Source organism: Delphinapterus leucas, chromosome 16 (assembly GCF_059928025.1).
Source record: "Delphinapterus leucas isolate spDelLeu-1000000601 "Yukka" chromosome 16, BTC_Dleu_Yukka2, whole genome shotgun sequence".
Lineage (NCBI taxonomy): Eukaryota > Metazoa > Chordata > Mammalia > Artiodactyla > Monodontidae > Delphinapterus > Delphinapterus leucas.
In genome coordinates this window covers 39,687,581-39,693,927 of record NC_143144.1, presented here as the reverse complement: position 1 = coordinate 39,693,927, position 6,347 = coordinate 39,687,581, and positions in this window count along the sequence as shown.

Here is a 6,347-nt window from a genome sequence, read left to right as displayed (position 1 = left end):
AGCATCCCTGTCCCCAAATTTTCTCCCCCAAGTGGCTCCCTTATCCCTGAGTTGACATCACCTTCCAGTTGTAGTACCTGAAGCTGATTGACCAGCATTTCTGAAGGAGAAACTGGGTCCAACTGGGGGCAGGTGTATAACAGTCCCTCGGCTGGGAACTCAGAGGATGCCACGGCCCCCAGTCTTCTCTTACTCGGAGAAGGTTGAAAAGCCATGAGCAGTTCTCCAGGGTGGGATTTAGAAGGAGAAAAGGAGCCCAAGGCATCTGTCTTAGGTCAGGGTCCTGAAACCAGGGTTCCTGTGCAAGGCATGGATGAGGAAGTGCTCCCAGGAGAAACAGGCAAGGAGTGGGTAGAGCAGGACAGGAGGGCAAGCAACCAAGCATCCCAACCTTGCCTGGATCCTATGGGGAGCTCTGGCACTTAAGCTATACCTCTGGGTTAGTCCAGCTTCAAGGCAAGGTTGCTGGATGTTCACACCCCCTCCCCAGGCTGCCCCCAGTGGAGAGGCGGAAACTCTCAGTTCTCTGGCCCTCTACACAACCAGCCACTGTGGCTTAGGAAGCCCAGGCAGCCTCTGAAGAAGGCTGCAACTGCAGCCACTGGTGGCAAAGCGGCCGACACTGAAGAGAGTACCCAGAACAGGTAGGTAAGGGGGCCTGAGGGTACCTGGGTTGGGGTCTAGGTATTTTCCCCATAAACATCTCTACTGCAAGCAGTTTCTTCACAAGCATTCTTGCTGCACAACTAATTGGCCATGAGGCCATTTTGCCATAAAAGATAAAATAACTGGGTGACAGTTCCATTACACTAGAAAATATAACATCAGTTTTTACAAATTCTTCCGTGAGCACAGTCGTACCTCCCACCCATCAAAACCAAAAGTTTACCGAGTTATCCAAGATATAAAAGAGGCAGCTACCAACAACAGTCTTCGAGAGCATTAGTGATGGATTCTTTAGCTCATTTAGATATGACACCTTGTTCTCTTAAGCTGTCTTGACCAAATTTATTATGCCGTATTAGAAGTTGGAGGCAAAAGAAGAATCAACTCCTCCTATCCCTGCCAAAACAAATATTTATGTGATTCCTGATGAGTAGAAGTCTCTTGAAAATGGTGAGCATTTTAACAAAAGCTGGCTGAGATTAGCTCAACCAAGGGTTTGCAAAAATTGATGTGTTATCATTTTCTAGTGTAGTATAACCGTCAAGCAGTGATTTTTTACAGCAACATGGCCTTAAGGCCAATTAGTCGTGCTACAAAACCGCTTGCGGCGACAATGTTTACAGCAAAAATACTGGACACACCTGGCTGGGGCCCAGCAGCATATGCTCAGCATCTCCTCTGAGGTGCTCCAAATGGTTGTGGGACATGTGTGTGAACAGCTGCCCTGGGCACATGGCCCTGCCTCTTGGCAGAGATCAGGTGAGGCGAGGGGGGTGGTCCTTAAGGCACACACTGCCTTATTCCTGCAGGACTCGTACTGGGACTAAATGATTCTTTCATTGGATTGCTGGGATGTCTCAAATTGGTCTGCAAATCGGTCATGGCTTGGTTTGCCATGTCTAATCCTTTTTGAAATATGACAGGATATAAATTACTAGCAAAATAAGTAAAAACATTAGGGCTTGCTAAGGTTCCAAATGCCTTTCTTCTCAATATTAGATTCTTCATGTTCCCTTCTCCCCCTCAATTTTTTTCTCATCCAACTGCTCCCTTTCCATTTTTTTGGTGAAGATGGCATGTCTTATAATACTTCTATCTTATTCTTTCTGGCATTTGCAATTCCTGGGAGATCTCCTAGGTCACTGTGAAAGGCTACAACTTCTCTGAGCCCTCATTTCTGGATTACAAGGGTAGAGGGAGCGGGCCGGGAGGATCACCCCTGTGTCCAGCCATGGACAGGGGCTTCGTGCTTGTGCCAGGTTGGGTGGTACCCAGTGGTGATGACTTTGCCGTATGACGAAAGGAACTAGTGTCAGCAGAGTCCCCTCACATTCACAGAGCATCATGCATTTAGATATGACACTTCATTTAGCCTCACAGCAACCTTGCAGCTTACTCCCCCGCTGGTGCTTCAGAAAAACAAGCCCAAGACAAGTAAGTAATATGGCACCAATGTCTTAACCAAGACCACAGGTAACATCAGCTTTGACACGCAAGGCTGCCTGGTTCAAGGCCTGTGTAGCTGGTGTTGCCTCCCAGCTTCCTGACCAGTGACCCCCACCACCAGCCAGTTAAGGTTGTCCCAATGGCCCTAAGTGGCCTTACAATAAAGCAAGGCTTTATAACGTTTACTAACGTTTTTTTCCCCTTAAAACCAAAATATCAACATCACATGATCACAAGAGCAAGAGGGCCCAGGACCCAGCCCAGGTGTGCGCGCGTCCCTGAGCTCACTAACTGCATCTGGGTCAGTCTGGAGGGGGCAGTGTGGTGGCCTGCCGCTGAGCCCTAATCCTGAAGTTATACATCCTCTGGATGGGCAGAGCCTTAGTTCATGTGACAAATATAAACGGTACAGCTGCGAGCTGGAAACGTTAAGGCTGGGAGAAAACTTTGAAAAACTTTGGATGCAACCCTTTTACTCAACAAGCAGGGACACTGAACCTGGATACTACCAGGTGTCTTGCCTGAGGCGTCCCGATAAGTGCCTCTGTATGTCTAAGTCACTCGAAAAATGTCATCAGAGCTGTAGCCTGTAACTCAGGCTCCTTCTGTGCCCAGGATGGAGGCAGGGCCATGATGGAGAAGCCTACAGAAGTCTGGGGCTGGAGTGGGAGGGTTTGAGGAGAGGGCTCCAAGGGAAGAGGAGTGGAGATGACTCCACCAGGATGGAAGAGCTGGACTTAGCTGGTGGCATAAAGCCATTGCAGGCACCAGCTTGTGCAAGATGTGTTTGATGGCAGCCCGGGCCAAGGTGGGCTGGAGTGGGCTTCGGCGGGAAATCTAGGAGGGCAGAACCAGCCTGGCAGCACTGGCTCCTAGCTGTGCACCAAAACATGGAAGTTAGAGCCAAAGGCTATTTCTTTTTACCCAAAGCTGCAAACATAAAATCTCCTTCACTGATAAACTGATGCTTCTGAGATTTCCGAGTCTCCTCTCTTCTACTCCCTAAGATGATGGCACTCTTTCAAGCTTTGGTCTACTTTTACTTCTCGCTCAAGCCTAATCCAATCCTAGATTCCTCCAATCTCTCATAGCAGTCCTGTCTGTATGTATAAGGCTGGGTGAGCAGAGGAACGAATGAACTGTTTATTCATTCAGTGATTTAGCATCTACTCTGTGCCAAATACCGTACCAGGCAGTATACACACACCTGATCTCTTGGAAGGCTCATACGAATTTCCTCTTTTATTAAAACCAATGTGCAAACTTGAATGTTCATCAGAATCACCTGGAAGCCTTGACCAGCTTTCTGGGCTGAATCAGACTTTCTGATTCCGGGCAAGACTTAGCATTTTTAACCAGTTTCCAGGTGCTGCTACTGCTGTGGTTCAGGGACCATGCTTTAAGAACAACTGTTCTAATAAATGTGCTGACCACCTGGGCACAGTCCAGAGACAGAGTGCACATTGGCTGAGTACTTACCGTGTGCCAAGAGGAAGCAGGATCTCAGGGAGGCGAGGCCCAGAGCTGGGAAGTGACATACCTGCTGCTCTGCCTGGTTCATGCTCTCCCCTTACAGCCTCAAGGTCAGTCCAGTTTTCATTCCTCTGAGCAATGTGTGGGTGAGAGTGGAGCTTGAGAGGTTAACGGAAGGACAGGTGCCTTGTAGTCAAGTTTCTTGTGATGGAAGGGGCTCCTGACCCCGCAGAGGCAGCTGTATCACAGTTAATCAGTAACTCACCATTCCCCCCTCCCCCCAGCCCCTGGCCACCACCATTCTACTCTCTATCTCTATGCATTTGACTACTATAAGTACCTCATATAAGCGGAGTCATACAATATTTGTCCTTTTGTGACCGGCTTATTTTATTTAGCATATCCTCAAGGTCATGCATATTGCGGCATGTGTCAGAATTCCCTCCCTTTTAAGGTTGAGTAATATTCCATTGCATGGATGTACTACATTTTGTTTATCCATTCATCGATCAATAGACTCTAGGGTAGCTTCCACCTTTTGGCTATTGTGAGTAATGCTGTCATGAACATGGGTATACAAATATCTTTTTGAGACCCTGCTTTCAATTCTTTTGGATATATACACAGAAGTGGAATTGATACATCACATGCTACACTACTTGGGGGAAGAGAAGAGGGGGAGAGGAGTGGTAAATAAGACTGTCTGTGGCTCAATTAAGGCAGCCCTTCCCCAGGAAGGGAAAGCTGGTGGAAGGAGAGGGAGCGGGTCCTTTTGTATGAGGACCCCAAGTCATCTGGGAAAGACAAAACAAGACCCAAACCTTGTTCCCTAGAACAAGACCTAGAGTTAAGGGGATCTAAAGTTAAGGGCATCTGTCCAGAGGGACCAAAGCCCATATGTTCAGAAAGGTAGCAAGGTCTCTAGATCACCTTGAGGAAAGTGGGAGTTTAGGCTGGTAACTCAGGGTCCGCATAAGGACCTAGAAATTTGTGGGAGATGGCAGGATGGGGTGAGAGTGTGATCATAGCTGACCTCTTCTCTCAACCCAGCCACCTGCCACAGGGGAGTGCCTTCTAGAGAAAGGGCAAGCATAGGAGGACGTCTAAGAAAACTGTTACCTTGGTGCCCAACGGGGGACACCATGGGGCACCCGGGCAGAAACCTGGACCAGCCAGGGCATCCCAGCGGCTGTGCACCAGCAGCTATAAGATGTGTGACACCCACCCCAGCAGCAGAGCTGAGTGTCACTGAGAAGCAACAGCAGGTGGGACCTGCCAGGACCTCTATCCCACTTCCCGCTTCCAGCATTAAGAAGTTGGACTGACACCATTCCACCTTGGGACCTGCCAGGACCTCTATCCCACTTCCCGCTTCCAGCATTAAGAAGTTGGACTGACACCATTCCACCTCCATCTCCTTTGGACTAAATAAACCTACAGGGCTCTTGGACAATTCAGGAAAGGGATGACCTGAGAGAGAAGACCAGACTTTCCAATAATATGGATCAGGAGGTCTCATGCAATTACTTAAAAACAATAAAGGAGATGTGGACATGTTGATGCTCTGAATTTGTGGGGCAGATCATTCCAGAAATACAGAGGCATGTTGTACTGCACTGTTCTGGGGGCGCCATCCTCATCACAGTCTATGTGACCAGGACCTCCAGGCAGTGTTCACATGCAGCCTCCATGGCCAGATGTGGTGACGGCCATATGTAAACAGGTCTGCAGTCCTATATCTGAGATCCCCAAATCCAAAAGAGAAAACCTGAAGTTTCTTTCAATTCCTTTCATGATAAAACCTGACCTGAATGGATATCTGTGTTTTTATTTGTTTCACTGCAGAAATGTCAATGTGTTTGAGTATAGGGGATCACCCCCAAGCCCACTGGGGATATTACAGTATACACTCCATACCAAATTATCCAAATCTGAAGCTTTCTGAACTTCAAAACACTCCTGGCCACAAGGGTTTTCAATAGGGGATTGTGGAGCTGCATGTAACCTCAAAATGGTAACAGTGGCCATCACTGGGTGGTGAGATTGCAAGTTATTTTTATCTCCTTTCTAATACTTTGCACGTCCCAAATTATCTGCACTGCATATTACTGTTATAATCAGAAAAAAATATTTGTCATGTTTTTTAGAAAACGTCAGATAGCAACTCCTCCAGCTTCAAGAGCACATTCAGGCCACCCCCAGTTACATCCCTTGACTCCACCTCTTGAATGTGACAGGCTTCTGGGCTGCCTCCAGGGACTAGAGCCCTGTGGGGGATGCCTGCCCAGCTCCCCAGCTCCTCCCAGCCCTCTCCCTGCTGCGAAGCTGCAGTCCTGTTTCCAGGGCTGTGCACCCGTTCATTTTTCCCTGCCTCAGGGAGTTCTTGCACTAAGCTGGCTCAAAGCCCAGCATGCTTCCTGCCCCCTCTGCAAGCAGCACTTCTGAAGCTGCACCCTTCCCATCCATCCTCCCTGGCAGTGTCCCCAAAGTACGGGGACAGCAAGTTCTGTCCAGGCCTGGCCACTGGGGATTCCTGTTTTCACTCCACCCCCCACCAGGGGTGGGGAAAAGCTGGGTGCACACCCGGGATCTCTGACTCCGACCGCCCTGGCCCCTTGTCCATCTTCCTGAACCTGAACCCTCTCCCCAGGAGCCCTGCCAGCTTGAAAAAACTTCACATTCAAATCCTCCTCAGAGTAGACTCCCAGAATATGTTTATGCTCATTCTTTGCTGTGGTCAAACCCACACATGATGGAAATGG